This window comes from Schistocerca piceifrons, chromosome 5, assembly GCF_021461385.2.
Source record: "Schistocerca piceifrons isolate TAMUIC-IGC-003096 chromosome 5, iqSchPice1.1, whole genome shotgun sequence".
In the NCBI taxonomy this organism is placed as follows: domain Eukaryota; kingdom Metazoa; phylum Arthropoda; class Insecta; order Orthoptera; family Acrididae; genus Schistocerca; species Schistocerca piceifrons.
Genome location: NC_060142.1, coordinates 499,788,703 through 499,813,002, shown reverse-complemented (window position 1 = coordinate 499,813,002; position 24,300 = coordinate 499,788,703). Strand labels below are relative to the sequence as shown.

At 42.9% G+C, this 24,300-nt stretch overlaps 1 protein-coding gene and 1 pseudogene across 1 annotated transcript in view; one reads left to right on the top strand and one right to left on the bottom strand.

The window, feature by feature from the left end:
• Positions 1-24,300, top strand: part of LOC124797935 (guanine nucleotide-binding protein G(o) subunit alpha) — a 525,486-nt gene that overhangs the window by 228,209 nt on the left and 272,977 nt on the right. The window lies entirely within an intron of this gene.
• LOC124799644 lies at positions 2,614-2,731 on the bottom strand (annotated as a pseudogene).

Here is a 24,300-nt window from a genome sequence, read left to right as displayed (position 1 = left end):
GTGGCTGTCTTGCCAAGCCACAACAGAAAGTTTCTTTCGTCTTTAAGTTTTGTACACCAGCGTATATTTTACGGTATAAAACCAATCAGTTTCTCATATTTTTCTTAAATACATTTACAAGAATGTATATTGCAACGTTTATCACATAGAGAAGTGTTGCAAGTTAATGTAATGTAATGTTGTGATGAATTAACATACATTTCATTACGAACTACATTAGAAACATTTGACTGTATGCAATATAAAACTGTTGGTAACGACTTCATTCGACTCCCCAATGTTGTGGTAATGATCTGCATAAAAAATGGAAACATGTTTCGGTAAATACGTCAGTTAACTGTAACTTAGGAAACGCATCAAGAATATGACAGGCTAAGTAGTATTAAAATGTGGTTATGAATGGCTTTTACGTACTTAATTAATGGAAAATAAATTACGATATCCGACAAAAATTTAGGCGAAGCGCAAGCCTATCGTCAGAACTCAGGCGTGCTGAATGAATTAATGTAATACACAAATTTTTAATATCCGCAGGTGCCTACAAAAGATATGCGGTTAGCATTTTTTTTATCCGCGAAGACCTCTAGGGTTTGAGTAATAGACAGATAACTGCTTCCCCCCCCTGCTTAACTGCAACAGTTTTCTGTTTCTGTAGAAGAGACAGCCGCCACTTTTTTGGAAGATATCGCTCATGAGATCCAAGCATTTATGTGGAACCAGCACGAAGGAGCACTTTGCGTATCATACTAGCGAACATTGGCGCCAGACGTTTGCTGATAGGTGGATAATGAGGTCGTGTTTCATTACATTCATCTGCCCCACTTGATAACTCTTTTGGTATCACATAAAACGTCTTGTGTACGTGACACACGACTAGACTAGAGAGTACCTACTACCAAGAACTCTCCCTGATGTGACACTTTTCGGACAGCGCCTATGTTATACGAGTGGGTACAACACAACTTTGTGGGACGATGTCATGCATGCAGAGAACCTGAGGGACGCCAATTTGAACAACTGTCGTCAGTTTATCAGTTTATGTAAATTTTTCTTTTAAATAATATTATCGGGAAAATATGACAAACTGTTCATGGAGATTGACTATGTTCTTTTGTTTTTTATATTTTATACAACACAATATGACCATTTCACGCTGACTTAACTGGTTTAGGACACCAGTGATCATCTTCAGTTTGCCATTAGGTAAAAAGAGGAGATACATATACTATAAAAGTTACTATAAAATATGTCTAGCTGCAAATGCATCTCGCAGCGCTGTTGAGAATAGGTGAGGGACGTTCGTCTCAGACAAACCGACACATCTGTAGCGGCAGAGCACAGCTTCAACGAAGAACTCAGGTTTGTTTTTGACAAGACAAACGTGCTGTACCGCGCCAAGGTGTTCTGGGTTGTCATCAAAGAGCCAGTGGAAATATATGGCGATCTTGTCCACTGGGACACTAGTTTCCAGCTGAGCTCCGTGTGGAGTGAGACGTTAACAAAAATACGTCAGAAATGCTCTGATGTGAAAGCAGTGCAGGCACCGAGAAAACTAGACAGGCAGCTCCAGCATTCAACGCCCGGACCACCTCCATCCCGTCAGAGGAACCCCCATCACCTGCTGTGACAATTCTCCCAGAGGCTCGCGGATGGTCCACATGTTGGGGTCTCGGCAGAAGAGTTTTCGGTCCAGCGTCTATAAAGAAACGAACCAGACATGAACTCCACACTTCGCCTGAAGATAACGGACAGAAAACTCGTCAAAACGTTGCCACAACACGACGTCACGAATCGTCTGATAACCCGAAAAGATTTACGTAATAACATTCGCCTAGAAAGTCTCATTTCCCATATACCAAGTGACTATCTACACAATGATAAAATAGCGTACGATTGTATCTGTATTTGCGAAAGGGATAGCAACTTGGCAGCTTTTGTAGCTTTATTCGTTAGGGTAATGTGACGTGATTTTTTAAAAAAATTTAAAATCTTTTAAAAATGATAAACAATCTTTAATTTTAATCATTTGTAAAAATGGGGGAGGAGGGATGGGGGAATGATGGGAGCTGTTCATAAGCACATGAGAATGTTAATAGACCCCAACTGTTGCTTGCTTAACCACAACGTCTAAATGGTTCAAATGGCTCTGAGCACTATGGGACTCAACATCTTAGGTCATAAGTCCCCTAGAACTTAGAACTACTTAAACCCAACTAACCTAAGGACATCACACACACCCATGCTCGAGGCAGGATTCGAACCCGCGACCGTAGCAGTCCAGCGATACAACGTCTAAAGATTGATGGTTGATTGTTTGGTGGTACGATCTTTTGTCTTATAACAGCTACTTTTCAGAGCCACGAGGTTCCTTTTGCGCTAAATACTGCTTGACATTCTTTGCTCCACCCCGAGTGCCAAATCGTCTGAAGTCCTAGAAAATAAATTAGGAAAAAAAGCACGCCGTGTCATCCTTGGTGGAGGATGCGGATAGGAGGGGCGTGGGGTCAGCACACCGCTCTCCCGGTCGTAAGATGGTATTCTTGACCGAAGCCGCTACTATTCGGTCGAGTGGCTCCTCAATTGGCTTCACGAGGCTGAGTGCACCCCGAAAAACTGCAACAGCGCATGGCGGCCTGGATGGTCACCCATCCAAGTGCCGACCATGCCCGGCAGCGCTTAACTTCAGTGATCTCACGGGAACCGGTGCATCCACTGCGGCAAGGCCGTTGCACAGAAAATACGTTAGAGAGGAAAAAATTAGTACACTCTTTTAGAGGTTTCCGGTTCACTCAAAATTTATTGTTGCAATAGTGCATATGGAGTACGTGAAATGATTACATCCCACGCCCGGGTTCCCGGGTTCGATTCCCGGTGGGGTCAGGGATTTTCTCTGCCTCGTGATGGCTGGGTGTTGTGTGATGTCCTTAGGTTAGTTAGGTTTAAGTAGTTCTAAGTTCTAGGGGACTGATGACCTAAGATGTTAAGTCCCATAGTGCTCAGAGCCATTTGAACCATTTTTGAAATGATTACACTTACAGATCAACAACACAAGCGGTTCTGAGGTGCCAGGTATCGATCCATGCCGAACACCCGCATTAGTACGTGGTGTACCCTCCAAGGACGGCAATGCAGGTGCTGACTCTGGCATCCAGCGGATAGTACGGATGCTGAATACTGTCCTGGGATACATTGTCCCACGCCTGCTCGATCTGTTCATTTAGTTCTGTAAGTGTTGTCGGTTGACGTATCGCACTAGTCAGTCCTCGTCACATCATATCCGACACGTGCTCGATGGAAGAGAAGTCTCGAGATCGTGTTGACCAGGGAAATTGCTGCACGTCTTGTTGAGCACGTTGAGTCTCACGAGCAGTGTTGAACGCACGGCCAGTGGGTGGCCGAACATTATTCTGTTGTTAGATCCATTTTTTGCCGTTGTTGCAAGAGGAAGGTGATCAACAAGGACCATTCTGCCAATCGGAAGGCCACACTTAGACACCTTTCAAACTCGCTCAGTTGGCTGTAGGTACACGAGTGTGTCCTCATGGCATGGTTGCCTGCTTGCTTCACATTTTTGCACCACACTGAGCCTTCTAGCTGTGAACATTCCCTGTTAAAGGACAGACACAGATGACGCTCAGGTAGCCATGCCACTTTTTATTGTTGTTGTTGTGGTCTTCAGTCCTGACACTGGTTTGGCACAGCTCTCCATACTACCCTTTCCTGTGCAAGCTTCTTCATCTCCCAGTACCTACTGCATCCTACATCCTTCTGAATCTGCTTGGTGTATTCATCTCTTGGTCTCCCTCTACGATTCTACCCTCCACGCTGCCCTCCAATGCTAAATTTGTGATCCCTTGATGCCTCAGAACATGTCCTACCAACCGGTCCCTTCTTCTTGTCAAGTTTTGCCACAAACTCCTCTTCTCCCCAATACTATTCAATACCTCCTCATTTGTTATGTGATCTACCCATCTAATCTTCAGCATTCTTCTGTAGCACCACATTTCGAAAGCTTCTATTCTCTTCTTGTCCAAATTAGTTATCGTCCATGTTTCTCTTCCATACGTGGCTACACTCCATATAATTCTTCCAGAAACGACTTCCTGACACTTAAATCTATACTCGATGTTAACAAATATCTCTTCTTCAGAAACGCTTTCCTTACCATTGCCGGTCTACATTTTATATCCTCTCTACTTCGACCATCATCAGTTATTTTGCTCCCCAAATAGCAAAACTCCTTTACTACTTTAAGTGTCTCATTTCCTAGTCTAATTCCCGCAGCATCACCCGACTTAATTCGACTACATTCCATTATCCTCGTTTTGCTTTTGTTGATGTTCATCTTATATCCTCCTTCCAAGACACTGTCCATTTCGTTCAACTGCCCTTTCAAGTCCTTTGCTGTCTCTGACGGAATTATAATGTCATCGGTGAACCTCAAAGTTTTTATTTCTTCTCCATGAATTTTAATACCTATTCCGAATTTTTCTTTCGTTTCCTTTACTGCTTTCTCAATATACAGATTGAATAATATCGGGGAGAAGCTAAAACCCTGTCTCACTCCCTTCCCAACCACTCCTTCCCTTTCATGCCCCTCGACTCTTATAACTGCCATCTGCTTTCTGTACAAATTGTAAATAGCCTTTCGCTCTCTGTGTTTTACTCCTGCCACCTTTAGAATTTGAAAGAGTATTCCAGTCATCATTGCCAAAAACATTCTCTAAGTCTACAAATGCTAGTAACGTAGGTTTGCCTTTCCTTAATCTTTCTTCTAAGATAAGTGTAGGGTGTGTGTTCCAATATTTCTACGGAATCCAAACTGATCTTCCTCGTGGTTGGCTTCTACCAGTTTTTCCATTCGTCTGTAAATAATTCGTGTTAGTATTTTGCAGCTGTGACTTATTAAACTGATAGTTCGGTAATTTTCACATCTGTCAACACCTGCTTTCTTCGGGATTGGAATTATTATATTCTTCTTGAAGTCCGAGGATATTTCGCCTGTCTCACACATCTTGCTCACCAGATGGTAGAGTTTTGTCAGGAATGTTGTCTACTCCCGGGCCCATTGGGCGCTAATGACCATAGAAGTTTTGCGCCCTAAAACCACAAACAAAAAATCCCGGGCCCTTGCTTGGACTCAGGTCTTTCAGTGCTCTGTCAAACTCTTCACGCAATATCGTATCTCCCACTTCATCTTCATCCGCATCCTCTTCCATTTCCATTATATTGTCGTCAAGTACATTGCCCTTGTATAGACCCTCTATATACTCCTTCCACCTTTCTGCTTTCCCTTCTTTGCTTAGAACTGGGTTTCCATCCGAGCTTTTGATATTCATACAAGTGGTTCTCTTCTCTCCAAAGGTCTCTTTAATTTTCCTGTAGGCAGTATCTATCTTACCCCTAGTGAGATAAGCCTCTACATCCTTACATTTGTCCTCTAGCCATCCCTGCTTAGCCATTTTGCACTTCCTCTCGCTCTCCTTTTTGAGACGTTTGTATTCCTTTTTGCCTGCTTCATTGACTGGATTTTTATATTTTCTCCTTTCATCAATTAAATTCAATCTTTCTCCTGTTACCCAAGGATTTCTACTAGCCCTCGTCTTTTTACCTACTTGATCGTCTGCTGCCTTCACTACTTCATTCCTCAAAGCTACCCATTCTTCTTCTACTGTGCTTCTTTCCCCCATTCCTATCAATTGTTCCCTTATGCTCTCCGTGAAACTCTGTACAACCTCTGGTTTAGTCAGTTTATCCAGGTTTCATCTCCTTAAATTCCCACCTTTTTGCAGTTTCTTCAGTTTTAATCTACAGTTCATAACCAATAGATTGTGGTCAGAGTCCACATCTGCCCCTGGAAATGTCTTACAGTTTAAAACCTGGTTACTAAATCTCTGTCTTACCATTATATATTATATCTAATACCTTCTAGTATCTCCAAGCTTCTTCCATGTATACAACCTTCTTTTATGATTCTTGAACCAACTGTTAGCTATGATTAAGTTATGCTCTGTGCAAAATTCAACCAGACGACTTCCTCTTTCATTTCTTACCCCGAATATATTTTTATATTTACTGAATTTAACTCTAGATACAAGCAAAAGAAAAACGCACAGCGAATATCTAACTCCGAATTTCAGTTCGACTGATGAGGGATTAAACTTTTCTAAATCCTTCCTAGTGTCTTTGTCTTACAGATTACATGGTATCGGTGATCGCAAGGGGAAGGCCGGCGTGCTGGGGCAAGTTTAACGAACTGAATTGATACTTAAAGGACATTTATTCACAAAGTGGAGCTTACTCTTGAACTTCATTTAACTTGAAACACGTATTAAATCCTAACACTACGGTTCCATACAAGCTAATTGTATTAATCATCATTATTCACTGAGGACTGGGCTGGGTCAAGGACGAAACATGGTTGCACAGACGCAAAAACTCAGTCACAGAATAACCGAGGCTAATATTCACCACTTTCTAGCAAAAGTTGAGTTGTCAGAACTGGTTTCTTTTTGCAGTGGGAGGGGACGTGTAACTTAGTTGAAACCACGATGCATGTAGTAAATCGTGACCGAGCGAGAACAAGTTCTGCCCCATAATGCTTCTGACATTATGACCTTAAGATTACAGAAAGTTCTTAACTCCAATAATCTGAGCTAACCCCCATCCAAAATCACTGTCTATGTGTCTATGTACACATAAGAGCGGCACACCATACTCACCAAAGACCAGCTCAGTGACTCTTCTGCGACTGGCTAACTGTACTTATTCCAACCTGCCTCGCCTCTGTGCACATAGAGCGATAAGACTTCGTGGGGGCTGGCTGACCAACCAACAGGACTAATTTTTCAGTGGTGTCAGACGGCTCCTCCAGTCAGAACACAGGGGAGACGATGCTCCTTTCCTCATCCTCAAAATTTTCCGGCGGTTCAACGTCTAAAATTTTAAGAAAAAAACACGTCACTTGCACATGGTTCTGAAGGAGTCAATTGTTAAAAAAATTCGCGTAAATGTCTCGCTAAAAGGTGCTTCAAGGTACTTTTGAAAGTTAAACTCAACTGCCGTTCTCAGGCCTCCGCTGCAAACCTGATGTAAGGAAGTCCACCTGAATTCCCCAAGTTGCATGTGTTTGCAATTACACGCACATTCAAGCAATCCAGTGTTCACCCATGATTATTGTTACAGATACATGGTACGCTGAATATCAAGTGCAATGAAATTGAAAATAAAACACACGCTCAATTTCGATTGTCAGAGTGAACTCCTCCCTGGCATGGAAAAATTATGAGAAAGCACAGGCAGAGAAAACACTCTCTGCAGAACTTGATAAAACCACAAAATAATATGAAATGTGGGTTGCCTGATGTCTTCCGATATGGATGCATCAAAGAAGATAGGAGTAATAGTTACGCATACGCCTGACTTAGGCATTGTTGGCAGTGGAACCGTAGTGCACTTAGGCATAATTGTATTTTTTCCTTATCACTGTTACCCTAAGGTGACAGAAGCCATGGGATAGCGACATGCGCAGATACAAAAGACTGTAGTACCGCCTACACAAGGTATAAAACGGCAGTGGATTGGCATAGCTGTCATCTGTACTCAGGTGATTCATGTGAAAAGGTATCCGACGCGATTATGGTCGCGTGACGGGAATTAATTGACTTTCAACGCGGAATAGTAGAGCTAGACGCATTGGATTTTCCATTTCGGAAATGGTTAAGGAATTCAATATTTCGCGATCCACAGTGTCAAGAGTGCACCGAGAATACCAAATTTCAGCCATGACCTCTCACCATGAACAACGCAGTGGCCGATGACCTTTACTTAACGACCGAGAGGAGCCACGTTTGCGTAGCGTTGTCAGTGCTAACAGAGATGCAACATTGCGTGAAATAACTGCTGAAATCAATGTGGGACGCACGACGAACGTATCCGTCAGAACAGTGCGGCGAAATGTGGCATTAATGGGCTCCAGCCGGAGACGACCGACCGCGAGTCTTCGTGACTATATCAGTTGGACCCTACACGACTGGTCAGATTAGTTCCGATATCTGTTGGTAAGAGCTGATGGTAAGGTTCGAGTGTGGCGCAGAGCCCGCGAAACCATGGACCCAAGTTGACAAGAACGCACTGTGCAAGCTGGTGATGGTTCCACAATGGTACGGGCCATGTTTACGTGAATGCTTGACTGGAAATGGATATGTTCGGCTACATGGACACCTTTTGCAGCTATTTATGGAATTCATATGTCAAGACAACAATGTCATGTCACCGTGCCACAATTTTTCTCGACTGGTTTGAAGAACATTCTGAAACAAATAGAGCGAATGACTTCGCCACCCAAACCACCCTACATCAGTCCCATCGTACTATTATGAGACATAATCGAGTGGTCAGTTCGTGCACAAAATCCTGTACTTTCGCAGTTATGGACGGCTATAGAAGCAACATGGCTCTGTATTTCCGCAGGGGACTTCGAACGATTTGTTGAGTCCATGGACTGTGCGGCTGGTCCCGGCGGAGGTTCGAATCCTCCCTCGGGCATGTGTATAATTTAGGTTAAGTAGTGTGTAAGCTTTGGGACTGATGACCTTAGCAGTTACGTCCTATAAGATTTCACACACATTTGATTTTGTTGAGTCCATGCTACGTCGAGTTGCTGCACTTTACCGGGCAAAAGCAGGTCCGACACGATATTAAGAGGTATCCCTTGATTATGTCACCTCAGTATAATTACCTGGCAGATTTTGTAATTTTTGTAATGATTCTTTCACTCCATCTTTTACCTACTGAATGTCTCGAGATGACCCCTGACTGCTCGAAAGCAGTGTGAAGTGCTCATATAAAATAAGGTAATTAATATAATATTAATATTGTTATTATATTATTAACATAATTAATATTATTATAAAAATTCGTGTACCTGGGCTACTATCACCATCACAGATAAAGAGTGAAATTTGAAAAATTTTGATTTTCGGTTATAAATTTAGACTCTACCGTGTAAGGATGAGGTTACGTCTACGAAATTGATAAATTTCTCTTTTCCCCGTCACTCTTGAGAGTCTGCTTCATCGTGGCGTCGTGGACTTTCCGACCGTGGCCTTTGCGACCTCAGCCGTCAACGTGGTGTTCCCAACCACAAGTATTTCAGCCGTGGCTTTTCCGACCGTCAGAGGAATCCACAACAGTGGAGGAGACTCTGGCCGGTAATACTACGGTGCAGAACTGCTTGGCCTGAAGTGCCACGGTAACTGTAACACCTACAAAAGAGTCAGAGACGCAACGGTCGAAAAGCCCACGGAACCGCTGTGGCGAATGCTTGTTATTTGTTCTACTACACCACATTGTTGTTAATGATGGGGATGGGAGCAGCCTCTGATCTGCGATATTTCCGAACCGGGGCAATAACTTGGTAGTGGTGCTCCCCCCCCCCCACAAGCCCCCCCACCCTTTCCCACTCGAGCGTTCATTTTCAATCTTTTTTCAAAAAGCATCCTTTTTCTAGCGCACGTCTTTCTGAAGTGGAAATGTAAGACATGTTATTTGGTATTAAGTGTGCCAAAGTGCAGTGCCACGCCTCTTCACACAACATTCTCCTATCGCCCGTCACTGTATGTCGCTCTGTGAAATTCGAACGTGTATATTTTGTAATAGAAGCCATCACACCTACATTATTCAGAACAGTGAAAATTAAAATGTTCTGTGGTGCCTCTCCTGCTTCCAGTCGGCCGGTTTGATATCCTACCTCCCTTTAAAAAAACTCACAATTAATACTGGGTGGGATTACTTGTGACCGGGAGAATAACTCCTCTTCATAATTGTCTATTAACTAGTAACTTTCTCTTTTGCCTGACATAAAATTAAATGTAGGGAAAATAAAAGCAATATAGGCAAGAGACAAACCAGACAGTACACATTTCTTCAATCCTTGGGTCCCACCATTTCTTCCTTTCTAACCTTGTTACAGTTTTACACTCTGCTGCTTTCTTTTTGGCTAAAGAATCTATTATCTCATCAAAGTTCGTCAAACGTTTTGCTACATGAAAAATCAAAATGTCGTTGTCTAATACTGAAAAAGCTGTTAATACGTATAGTACCAAAGACATAATATTATTAACAAAGTACCAATATCAAATGCCTATTAGGCCTCCTACAAGCAGAAAGCTGTATGTTGGAAAATATTTTCACATTTTGTTCATTTACTCTATTTCTCAAGCATGAGATCGAAAAGTAGTAGTAGAACGAACTTTTTACACGAATTTGGAATCATCATATTCTTCCACATAATTTGTGTGATGTCCCCGTGCCTTTTCCTTCCTCGTTCTAATAAACAATCTTGTCATCACTAATTCCTGCCACTGGCAAAACTTATTCTCCAGTTAACTTCACTAACCCTGCCAGTATCAAATGGTTCAAATGGCTCTGAGCACTATGCGACTTAACATCTGAGATCATCAGTCCCCTAGAACTTAGAACTGCTTAAACCTAACTAACCTAAGTACATCACACACATCCATGCCCGAGGCATGATTCGAACCTGCGACCGTAGCGATCGCGCGGTTCCAGACTGATGCGCCTAGAACCGCTCGGCCACACCAGCCGGCGCTCAGTCATCCCGCGTTTATTCTTCGGTTAGGCGTTATCACGTGTTCGTACAATGCGTTTACCGCACTATTCTGAGAAAAGAACTTAAGCGGCTGCTAATAGTGAACTGTACAACTGGCCCTTAGTAGTGTAGCGATCTGGCAAAAATTTCATTTTCTCGGACATACCAAGAAGATAATGTGTAATCTTTCTTACCTGTTATACCTATTAGTCGTTGATTTCCAATCTGTTAGTCTGAATCTATAGATTTCGCTAATAATTATAACAACAGTGATCATTCGCACATTCAATCAACCACATAAACAAACAGCGATTGACGTTCGTCCGTCCGCGTTTATTCGTTTCAGCTCGTATCGCTCCGTCCCTTTTTGTCAGTGGGAAAGTTTTTCATTTCTTGATACGACGAGGAATCCACTGGCAGAGACATCACGTGCTCTATGGACGCATTCAGAAATCAACTTAGAATGTGTTCAAAAATGTTCAGAAACCATCAGGGATGCGTTTCAAAATCATATGAATAATCGACAGACCAACGTGCGCTGGATACTAGGCGTTTTGTGAAACAAGGTTTTTCCTTCAAGAATATGAATTAGACGCCCCCTGAAATTGCCGCACGGGGCAGATATCCGGTTTGCTCCGCCTTCCTTAATCCGGTCCTGGATGAGAGTCAAGAGAATTTAAAGTCAGTTCATTGGAGAAGGTCTGCCCCTGTCGGAAAGCTCCAAAAGAAACTCCTAGCTTAAATCGCCTGACCCGGGGAGTGAAAATAATCGTCTGTCGCTGTCGCTGAACCCTAGCGAGGTAGCGCCGTAATTAAGGCAGTGGACTCGCAGCTGAGAAGACAGGTGTTCATATCCGTGTCTGATCATCCAGTTTCACGAACTTCTCCGTCTGTAACGAGTCCGTCGCTGTTCGAACGCCACATGTAGTCTTACTTCGCATATCGCTAATCATTCTTGCCGAACATCTTCCACATATAAGAAGCGTATGAAGGAGTCAATTGTCATCCCTCTTTTTTAAAAGAAGGAAAGCGGAGTAACTGGGATAATTATATAGGGATAAGTTTGATAGACGCAACCTGTAAGATATGTGCCAGAATGGTTGGCAAAAGATGCAGGCTGTAAGTAAAATGTTCCATTAAGAAGAACAGAATGCCTTCAGGAAGCGAAGGTCGTGAATAGGTAGTGTATTCATTAGAAAACGGTTAATGGAGAAGAGGTGCGACTGTAATATGTAAAAGCGTATAGCCTTTACAGATTAAGTAAAAGCTTTCGATCCTGTAAATAGGCAAGTAGTATGAAGCGTAGTAGAGAAACGAGGGTGTCCTAAACATCATAAAGGGTACGAAAGATACGTACACAGACACTAAAATAATTATTAAAGCAAGTGCAAGAATTTCAGTTATGTGGTTCTTGAGAATCAGTGTGTCGGGCGCAGTTTATCACCGACGTTGTTTGATATATACACCAATGACATCTTAAGAAGACGAAAGCAAGAAGTACATCCTGTGTGACAGATATCACAGTATGGAATTATAAACGCCTGTTTTTTGCAGGCTATCAGTTAATTCTATTTGATAATGAAAAGAAATTTCAATGTGCCATACATAGGTTGCACGTGCAGGGCAAGGTATATAGTATGGAAATCTCTGTCACTCAAATGAAGGTAATGGCACTTAAAGGAGTTGAGCCAATCAGATCAAAAATTGTTATCAATAACAGAATAATTGAACAAGCTAGCAGTTTTAACTGTTTAGGAAACAAGAAAAGTTCCCACAGTGATAGAGATACAGCCAACCAACTTCATCAGTTTCGGTATGTATGTGATGCTATTAATATAACGTTAAGGAACGAAGTTATAAAGCAAACAAAAATAAAGTCTTATAAAACTATGGGTGTGGTGTCTGCCGTACGGGAGTGAAACCAGGGTTCCCGCGAAGAGGGAAAGAAGCAAAATACAAGCAGCTGAAATGAGATTTCTAAGAACAGCGAAAGGTTTGCACACGCCAAGACCGGATTAGGAATGAATAAATTACAGAAGAACTGTATGTTGTAGGGATAAATAACAGAATAGAGAAATATTGAAAGAGATGGAAGGAGTATGTGAAGCCAGAAGAAAAGCCGACGAAACAATTATTGAGCTACAGCCCGTTAGGAAGAAGAAACCCTGAAAGGCCCAAAATGAGAAGGGCTCAACAAAAAGCTCTGAAGATGGAACAGGCAGTTGGCCTTATCCGTGGAACTGAAAATGATGATGTTGACATGTCCACAAGTGAAGCATATAATGAAGCTATGACAAAACATATTTGTGCAGCAGATAACACCGTGCGCTACAATCGAGAACATCAGTGAAAGTTTTTTTTTCTCACGGCCTTGTTCCTGATCAGACTCATACCCGTATATAATTTTTGAGAATTACGTGCTATTTGGTCGTCATCGCCCCGCATGTTGTTACATCACTATTCTTCAAAGCCTATTAACATGAGGCTAATTATTGGAGCTCTCTAGAATTAACATCGATATTTCTCTACCGACGTAAAACAAAGGGTTCGTCCTTCGTGAAATACTGTCCCGCCCAACATTCTCCTAGCACGTGGGTACGTGGTTTTAGTATGTTTCATTTTCTTCTTGATCGTCTGCGGTGTCGCGGGTCCTTGGGCGAGAAAACGTCCATCTACATAAATAAAAATGTGAATGTTAGTCTGTTCAAAATCGTATGTCTCCGAATGTTCTTGACCGATTGCCTTGAAATTTTGACACAACGTTGATTTCTAATACGGGCGTATTTTTAGGTATTTAATTCTTTGATACATGATGTATAATACATGTATCTGAACCTTTTTCAGATTTTGCAACAACGTTCCCTATTATTAAATACATATGACTTTATGCATTACATAAATTAAAAAAAAAAAACAGGTAAATAAAAACGCGCGTATACCAACCAAACGTCGTGCCAAAATTTCGAAGCAATTGGGTAAAAATTTTCGGGGATTTGCGATTAAGGAGCTTCTACACTTCCTGTGTAAGGAAAAACATAACGTTCGTTTTTTCAGAATCTCAAATCTCCGAAAATTCTTTATGGATTGTTTTGAAATTTTGACATAATACTGCATTCGAATACTCAAGTGTTTTTATGTACCTACTGGAACGCCATATGATATACATGTTATACATATTTACTAAAAGGGGAAACATTATAAAAAATGTAAATATTGGTTTGTTCAAAATCATTAATATCTGCAAGTTCTTGACCGATGGCTTTGAAATTTTGACACAACGTTGAATTCTAATAATGGCGTGTTTTCAGGTTCCTAATTTCTTAATACATATATTTTAATACATGTAATATATAAACATATATAATGTATTCAAAATGGTTCAAATGGCTCTGAGCACTATGGGACTTAACTTCTGAGGTCATCAGTCCCCTAGAACTTAGAACTACTTAAACCTAACTAACCTAAGGACGTCACAAACATCCATGCCCCAGGCAGGATTCGAACCTGCGACTGTAGCTGTCGCGCGGTTCCAGACTGTAGCGCCTAGAACCGCTCGGCCACCCCGGCCGGCATACATAATGTATTAAGGGAAAATATTCTTACCAGAAACCTGAAAACGTATGTTTCCGATTTACTTCAAATTTCGAAACCGTGTTTCGCTGTGGAAGCTATTATTATTGCCATGTACAAAGTGCAGTAGGAAAGATAGGTGACACAAAATACATCAAGCCGCGGTTTTTGTTTTGTTATACAGGACATTGTGATGAGCTTTCTGACGTTGGTTCAAATGGCTCTGAGCACTATGGGACTCAACTGCTGTGGTCATAAGTCCCCTAGAACTTAGAACTACTTAAACCTAACTAAACTAAGGACAGCACACAACAGCCAGCCATCACGAGGCAGAGAAAATCCCTGACCCCGCCGGGAATCGAACCCGGGAACCCGGGCGTGGGAAGCGAGAACGCTACCGCACGACCACGAGATGCGGGCGTTTCTGACGTACGCGAGTAGTTATGTGAAAATAAACGTTGTACACATAACGAAATGTAAAGCTGTAGTAGCCTTTGGCTAGATTCTTAATAAGTCATCACTGAAGGTAGTCATGCCGAATTAGCTGAGTCGACAATATTGCAATCGTGATTGAATGGGATTATGTCTCTCCTGTCAGGTTGATTTAAATGCAGATGTGGAGCACGCACAAAGGTCGGCATACTCTCTTGTTTGCCCCCCCCCCCCCCCCCCTGAGAAATGGTAACATTATGAGCTCTCGCAATGCTAGCGATGTTTTTGGCCATTCCATAAACCAGTTTTGACGATAACAGCTATGAAAAATTTTCCATACCACACTCGTACGTTTTTCTTCCTTATAATCGGTAAACATAAAATTCGACTAATACATGCAAGCGTACCGGTAATCGTTCTTTCAACGCAGCATCCATCTATCTATACATCCAACCACCTATCCATCCATCAATAAATCTAAAAGAAACAGAGGTGGTTTGGGATTTAACTCTGTCACGAAGAGGGCACTAGAGAAAGAGCGAAAGTCAGATTGGGCAACAGAAGGAAAAGACTGGAGGAAGAAATCGACTGTACCCACTTTCAAAAGCGGTTTATATAAACCAAGGAAAACTGAAACCGGCTTGCCCACCCGGGCATTTGTACCCAGGTCCTTCTTAATGCGAGTCACCTGCCTTAACCACTGCGCAATCTTGCCAGGTTCATATATTCGAACGGGAAGGTATCTTACTATAAGATATAGTAAAGTGTACCCTTGCATGGCAATTTATACGCCCCATGACAAAAAAAAACTGAACGTCCAAAAGAGAAAGCGAAATTAAACTTCACGGACTGAGAGAGTATGTGGTCCTATTTCAGTGATTACAAAATAGATTTTAATTTAGAAAGAAGTTATCACTGTGACGTCGCTCCTCATCTGGCCTGGAATGCATGCACTGTTTCGGTTGGGAAGGGAAAAGTTGTTGTATTTTCTCCTGAGGCAAGCTGGCCGACTGTTGTAACTCATCCTTAATATCCTGAACACTGGCACTGGGATAGAGTTGACGTAGAAGCTGCTTCCTCACTTGTTTTATCAGGGACAGAACTGCGGATCTTGTTGGCCCTGGAATTACCTGACAGTTCATAGGCACACGCATCGTGTGAAGTATCCTGGACTTAGAACACTTCTGGAAGAAACACACGAGCATGTAGGTTACCCTCTATATTTATGAACACAGTGAATTCAACACAGATGGTGTGTGTTGACTGTCACAAACAAGTAACAAACTTTGTAACTAGTTCCTAACAGGGAAATAAGTTCACAACTAAATGCAACTACTCAGAATACAAGTCTTGATAGAGGAAACAACACAACGAAAGCTTCTACAGACAGAGTTCGTTCTCCACTAGTTTGACTGCCAAATGTTTTAAGTCCTCGCCCTCCTTGAACAGAGCATGTAATTTACGATCTGTACGAGTACATAGTTTTTACAGTCTTTCCAAGTGAGTCTAACAGGATACCAACAGGTCGCAAGCATGTTGCTGAGGTCCCATGGTGGCGAAGCCGGTTTGCGGTCGAGGCGACGCTGGATCCGGAGAAGACTTCTTCTCTCAGCTGGTTGCGTCGTAACTGGCTTGATCGCTTTTTTTTTTTTTCTTTATTGTGATTTCATTCCCCTGCCCCATATGGGCAGGGGAGGGCTGTCAGCGGCACAATCCACAGCTCTGCAGCCGAATGACATGACAACTAAGACAAGAATAAAATGTTACATATAAGGTGGTAAAATAGGGGACATAAAACAGATTAAGGGGAGATAATGGAGGTATAAATACACTGACATGGAAACGTTCATGGGGGGACAATTAAAAAAGTCTACATAAAGTTAAAAAACACAATTGGCGATTTGTAGAACACAAAAAAGACACTGAAGTCACAAGCACAGGTTAAAATTTGGCCACAGTATTAAAAACACTCCAGAACAACACACTTTAAACCCACTTGGAGCACACTCAATGAAGAATAAAACTGCCGGGTGGGACCTGCCGAGGGAGAGGCCAGAGAGGATGGAAAAGGAGGGGAGAGTAAGGTGCAGCAGAGGAGAGGGCGGGATGAAAAGTGTATGGACGTCAGTGGGGGCACCAAGAGGCAGGAGACAGGTGGAGCAGGAGATGAAGAGGGAAGACAAGGCAGGAGGGAGTGCAGAGACACTGAAGGGAGGGGGAGTAGGAGGGGAAAGCCACTCAGGAGAAGGGAGGGGGAGGAGAGGGAGCTCTGAGGAGGAGGCAGGAGGAAGATGGGGTTAGAGTTGGTAGGAAGGGTAGATGTCAGGGCGAAGCTCATTATCCCGGAGGAGTAGATGGTGGAAGTTGTCTTGGGAAACGAGGTGGAGAGTGTGGAGATGGAGAGAGGGTGGGACACAACGGTAAAGGCGCGGCAATGGGCTGGGAGTGTAGAGGAAGGGAGACACCAGGGGGTGAGGGGGATCAATATGGCGGACAGTATATAGTGTACAGATGTGTTCAAGGAAAAGGAGAAGGTGGGGAAAGGGGAAGAGGTCGTAGAGGATGTGTGTGTGGGGGGATGGAAGGCGGATGTGGAAGACGAGGCGGAGCGCATGGTGTTAGAGGATTTGGAGGGATTTATAGAAGCCGTGATTGGCGCAGCTGTTGTCCTAAATACTCGCACGACAGAGGTACACTTCCTCCTGATTGGCTGCAGGTGACGTTGGTGGATGAACCAAAAGGATGCTGGCAGGAGCGAGCTCTCTTGCTGATGTACACGCTCTCTGTGCTTTGCTCCAGTGAACGCAAAGGCCCTCTGTAGGTCGCTCTGCAAATGGCGGACCCGCAACGTCGTCTAGTCGCAGAAGCTTAGCTGGTACCCATCCCAACTGCGGTGTGTTGGAGTGTGGCGTCGGCGCCTGACGATATTTTCAACGCTCTACCGCGTCTGGACAAGCATTGTCCTATTGGAAAATAGCACCACGTTATTGTCGCATAAGAGGTAATATATGAGGACGCAGCATGCCTGTGACGTACCGTTGTTGCGTTACAGTTCCTTCAATCATTGCCAGGCGTGACTTGAAGCTATACCCGATGGCTTCCCACACCATGACACCAGGAGAAAAAGCACTGTGTCTCTCCAAAACACCACAATAATGGGACCTCTCCCCATGTCGCCGCCATGTTCGCCGACGATGTTAATCTGGTATAATGCACAACCAGGATTCATCTCTGAACACAATATGTCACCGTTCATCATCAGTCCATGGTTCCCAGTCACTGAATAACTCCAAACGTGTTGACGTGTGAGCGGCAGACTACTCATTGGACAGTAATTCCCTAGTCCAGCTACTGCTAGTCTCCAACGAACGGTATTGGATGACAGTGTGTTGTAGGCAGTCCATTACTTCTTCTCATATGCAAGCAGAGAATCGAAGGAGTTATAATGAGCTTGGTGCACAATTCTCCCTTGTGGTGGTCCATCTTGGTCGACCGGAAACTCGGCAGTAAGAATGCCTCTCCTCAGGTATCCATGCAGTATATAGCGCCACTGTCAGAACCAAATGATCCACAAATCTGGGTATTGCACGATTCGACCAGCTGGCAAAATGGAGACCCACCATAATGTAACTTTCACACTTTTTCAGGTGCTAATAACGTTTTTCACACGAGTGTCCTTCACAATGATAACTCAATCCAATATGTGATGCGGTTGGTGTCGCTTATATACTCTAGCAGGCCCGGTCACTGCACTAAACTCGGTCAACACTAATGCTTCCTGGCGGTCATTCTACTCGCTACAGAGAATCGTTTACATACCCCCCCCCCCCCCCCCAGTGGTGTGCATATGTACAAAGTAACACTCATTGTCAGACCATGTCTTCTGGGTGCTTCACTTTTTGTCAGGCAGTATATAAACAGGTTAACGTAAAAGATCTTCGAAAATACTCTTTACAAGTTTGATAGCGTATTTTTCAGAGATGGGGATAGATAGAAAGGTCCGCTTTGCGGCATAATGTTCAGACACACATATAGAATTTTTTGTTTTATTTTTGTAGGTTATTTGTTGACGAAAGTGGCAATTCCCGGCAGATGGGACAACGTGTAGATCGATTGATAGGGCTTATATCCTGATACTCAGGTCCAGCAGAACTTTCGGATACGTTACAGAGGAACAGCGGACCCTTTTACAACCGCATAAATAAAACAAAAGACGATTACTTCGCGCAACAGCAAAGTACAGAGGGTGCAGGTGAATATACGCTATGTGAAAACGGAAATACACTCTAAGAAAAAAAAAGACGCACCACATAGGAATTATGCATATCGGACGGAAATTGGTAGATATGGTGTACATGTGCAGACAAACAAATGATGACAATTTTAGAAAAATTGGATGATTTATTCGAGAGAAAGAACTGCACAAATTGAGCAAGTCAATAATGCGGTGGTCGATCTGTGGCCCTTATGGAAGCAGTTATTCTGCTTGACACTGACCAGTAGAGTTGTTGAATGCCTCTCTGATGGACATCGTGGCAAACTCTGTCCAGCCGGCCGCTGTGGCCGAGCGGTTCTAGGCGCTTCACTCCGGTACAGCGCGACTGCTACGGTCGTAGGTTCGAACCCTACCTCGGGAATGGATCTGTGTGATGTCCTTAGGTTAGTTAGGTTTAAGGAGTTCTAAGTTCTAGGGGACTGATGACCTCAGATGTTAAGTCCCATAGTGCTCAGAGCCAACTCTGTCCAAATGGCGCCTTAAATCGTGAAAATTCCGAAATAATTACGGGGCCCTGTCCATAATGCTCCAAAAGTCCTCAGTTGGGGAGAGATCCAGGCTAAGTAGGGTTTGACAAACACGAAGACAAGAGCAGTAGAAGCTGTCGCCCTGTGCAGGTGGTCATTATCGTGCTGAAATGTAGGTCCAGGATAGCTTGCCAAAGGCAACAAAACTGGTTGTTGGTGTACAGAGGCCATTGGCAGTCGGCGCAAGAGACGCCGTGAGCTCAGCACTCCACCCCTCCCCCTTCCTCCCCCTCTTTCTGTGAGCCGAATATTAATGGTCCTTGTAGTCACTAAAGTGCCAGTTACACGTCGGATGGATCATTGTCATGAATCCGGGGCTCTGATGGCCCCTGTGACGATTGCTTCGTCCTCACGTTGTCGTCCCTGTATGTCGACCACTTCCTTCTTGACTCTGTGTTCGGCCATGGTTCAGCCATTCCCGTCAACACCGACGAGCAGTGACATTGCTCCTATTCAAATATCGAGCGGATCGCCGATTACTCTAACCGGCTTCATTTAGCTCAACTACACGTCTTCTAGAATGCTGAAGATTAGATGGGTAGATCATGTAACTAATGGGGAGGTATTGAATAGAATTGGGGAGAAGAGAAATTTATGGTACAACCTGACTAAAACAAGGGATTAGTTGGTAGGACATATTTTGAGGCATCGAGGGGTCACCAAATTAGTACTGGACGGAAGCGTGGAGGGGGGGGGGGGGGGAAATCATCGTAGAGGGAGACGAAGAAATGAATGCAGTAAGCGGATTCAGTGGGATGTAGGTTGCAGTAATTACTCAGAGATGAAAAGGCTTGCACAGGGCAGACTAACATGGAGAGCTGCATCAAACCAGTCTTTGGATTGAAAACCATAACAACAACGCGTCTTCCCTCAAATGCAGACATCTGCGTGTATTGTTCACGCGCCTGTCTGCGATACATAGCTACTGTCGAGCTGAGTATACGAAGTAAAATTCACAGAGACTTTATACCCTAGTATCAACATGTCCCCTCTTTACTATCCTTGCATGCTGCGCCGTGAAACTGTGCTGCAGCGACACAAGTTCATCCATCGGCTGCCAAAGTTTAAAATTTTGAATCTTCCGTCGATACCTGTATGAATATCAATTTGTGGCCAAGTTGCATAGCTCTTTCGTGGTGCGTCGTTTCTTCTCCCTTGAGAGTCTATTTCCTGTCAGTGAGGTGTAGTGTGCTATAATCGAACACCTATGTTCGGAAGAACATTAGGGGTGAAGTTGGAAACAAATGAATGTAATAATAGTAATTTAATACTTTTTACTTGTACTAATTTACGATTTTGGCAAACACATTTGTAACAGAAATCATATTTGCTACACTGACCAGTGTAGAGGCTTTGAAATAAAGCTAAACACGTCCTACGAATCTTGGGAGAAAGGTTTATTGAAAAAGGAAGAGACCTATTTATGTGCTTCATCGATCTAGAAAAGGCATTTGACAATGAGGTTTGGCGACTGTAATGAGGGAAAAGACAGTGGACTGGAAAAGCAGAAGACTGTAAACTCATTATATCTTAATCAAAAAGCCTCAGTTAATGAGAGAGGAGAAAGTACAAACTGTATCGGACTAGGAAAAGGAGTAAGACAAGGATGCTGTGTATCACATACCCTTTTCAACCTCTACTTGGAAAATATGATTGACCAACGTTCATTAGATGACAAAGGAGTAGAAATTGGAGGAAGAAGAGTAGGGTGTTTGAGATTTGCTGATGACATGGTCCTTTTAGCCACAGGGGAAAAAGAATTACAGGCTTTGGTGGACACCATTGAAGCTAACGGAAAAAAGTATGGAATGGAGATTAACGCAAAGAAAACAAAAGTATTCGCACTTTGAGGAAATAAACAAATAAAAATTATACTGAATGGAGAATTATTAGAACAGGTTCAAAATTTTAAGTATCTTGGAAACAGGATAGACACCGACTGGAAGTGCACCACAGAAATCAAAACAAAGATAGCAATGGCAAAAGAGGCATTTTATAAGAAAAGGAGAATTTTCTGCAGCGGTCTTGACAGAGAACTCAGGAAGAGACTCACAAAATGACTTGTATGGAGTGTTCTTCTGTATGGAGCTGAAACATGGACTTTGAGGAAGAAAGACAGAGAAAGGCTGGAGGCTTTTTAGGTGTGGACATGGCGGAGGATGGAAAGAATAAGTTAGATGGACAGAGTAAAAAATGAAGAGGTACTGAGAAAAGTGGGAGAGGAAAGACAGTTATTAGATGTAATAAAAAGAAGAGAAAGAAATTGGATTGGGCATATTTTAAAAAAGAATGATGGACTGATAAAAACAGTTTTAGGAGGTTATGTACAAGGGAAAAGGAAGCGAGGAAAGAAAAGATTTCAGATACTGGATGGACAGTACAACATACAGCAGCCTTAAGAAGGAAGCAATGGGTCACAGAAAATAGAGAGGCAAAGGACCTGCTAATATAGCAGATAACTGATGATGATGATGACGTTTGGTAACAAGACTATTACTATACCCGGAAAAGATGGTATATAACCTACACTCATCATCACCACCATCATCAGTTATCTGCTATATTAGCAGGTCCTTTGCCTCTCCATTTTCTGCGATCCATTGCTTCCTTCTTAAGGCTGCTGTATGTTGTACCGTCCATCATGTCATCCAGTATCTGGAATCTCTTCCTTCCTCGCTTCCTTTTCCCTTCTACATAACCTTCTAAAACTGTTTTTATCAGTCCGTCATTCTTTCTTAATATATGCCCAATCCAATTTCTTTTTCTTCTCTTTATTACATCTATTAACTGTCTTTTCTCTCCCACTCTTCTCAGTACCTCTTCATTTTTTACTCTGTCCATCCAACTTATTCTTTCCATCTTCCGCCATGTCCAGATCTCAAAAGCCTCCAGCCTTTCTCTGTCTTTTTTCCTCATAGTCCATGTTTCAGCGCCATATAGAAGAACACTCCATACAAGACATTTTATGAGTCTCTTTCTGAGTTCTCTGTCCAGACCGCTGCAGAAGATTCTCCTTTTCATATAAAACGCCTCTTTTGCCATTGCTATCCTTGTTTTAATTTCTGTGGTGTACTTCCAGTCGGTGTCTATCCTGCTTCCAAGATACTTAAAATTTTGCACCTGTTCTAGTGTTTCTCCATTCAGCACAATTTCTATTTCCTTATTTCCTCCTATTGCCAATACTTTTGTTTTATTTGCGTTAATTTTCATTCCAAATTTTTTTTTCCGTTAGTTGCAATGGTGTCCACCAAATCCTGTAATTCTTTTTCCCCTGTGGATAGAAGGACCATGTCATCAGCAAATCTCAAGCACCCTACTCTTCTTCCTCCAATTTCTACTCCTTTGTCATCTAATGAGCATTGGTCAATCATATTTTCCAAGTACAGGTTGAAAAGAGTAGGTGATAAACAGCATCCTTGTCTTACTCCTTTCCCTAGTCTGATCCAGTTTGTACTTTCTCCTCTCACTTTAACTGAAACTTTTTGATTAAGGTACAATGAGTTTATAAGTCTTCTGGTTTTCCAGTCCACTCTCTTTTCCCTCATAATAGTCGCCAACTTGTCCCAAACCACATTGTCAAATGCCTTTTCTAAATCGATGAAGCACATATATAGGTCTCTTCCTTTTTCAATAAACCTTTCTCCCAAGATTCGTAGGAGCCCTATTACATCTCTGGTGCCCGTATTCCGTCTAAAGCCAAACTGCACCTCGCCGAGATTCTCCTCTATTACTTTCTCAAGCCTTTTATTAATTATTCTTAACATCACTTTGGCTGCATGTGAAATGAGGCTGATTGTCCTGTGCTCGCTGCATTTCTTGGTTCCTTGTTTTTTCGGTAATGGAATCATTGCTGTTGTCAAAAAGTCCTCAGGCCATTCACCACTGTCATATATTTTATTACATAACCTCAATATTTCTCTTATTCCATTGTGGTTCAAGCATTTTAGTATTTCTCCCGGTATTGTATCTGTACCTACTGCTTTGCCATTTTTCATTGCAGCAATGGCAGACTTTACTTCTTCCATTATGATGGTCGGTCCTTTCTCTTCATCACTTACACTGTTGTGTGATTCAAGTTCCAGAGTTTCTGGTTTGCTATTTGTGTCATATAGCTCTTTTATATATTCTTCCCATCTCTGGAGGACGTCGTCACGATCTTTGTACACTACCTCTTCGTCTTTACTCAAAATTTCCGTAGTAGCACTTCCTGCTCTGTTTTATTCCCATGTCGTAGTCTTTACTACTGGCCATTAAAATTGCTACGCCACGAAGATGACGTGCTACAGACGCGAAATTTAACCGACAGGAAGAAGATGCTGTTATATGCAAATGATTAGCTTTTCAGAGCATTCACACAAGATTGGCGCCGGTTGCGACACTTACAACGTGCTGACATGAGGAAAGTTTCCAACCGATTCCTCATACAAAAACAGCAGTTGACCGGCATTGCCTTGTAAAACGTTGTTGTGATGCCTCGTGTAAGGAGGAGAAATGCGTACCATCACGTTTCCGACTTTGCTCAAGGTCGGATTGTAGCCTATCGCGATTGCGGTTTATCGTATCGCGACACTGCTGCTCGCGTTGGTCGAGATCCAAAGACTGTTAGCAGAATATGGAATCGCTGGCTTCAGGAGGGTAATACGGAACGCCGTGCTGGATCCCAACGGCCTCGTATCACTAGCAGCCGGGATGACAAGCATCTTATCCGCATGGCTGTAACAGATCGTGCAGCCACGTCTCGATCCCAGAGTCAACAGATAGGGACGTTTGAAAGACAACAACCATCTGCACGAACAGTTCTACGATGTTTACAGCAGCATGGACTATCAGCTCGGAGACCATGGCTGCGGTTACTCTTGACACTGCATCACAGACAGGAGCGC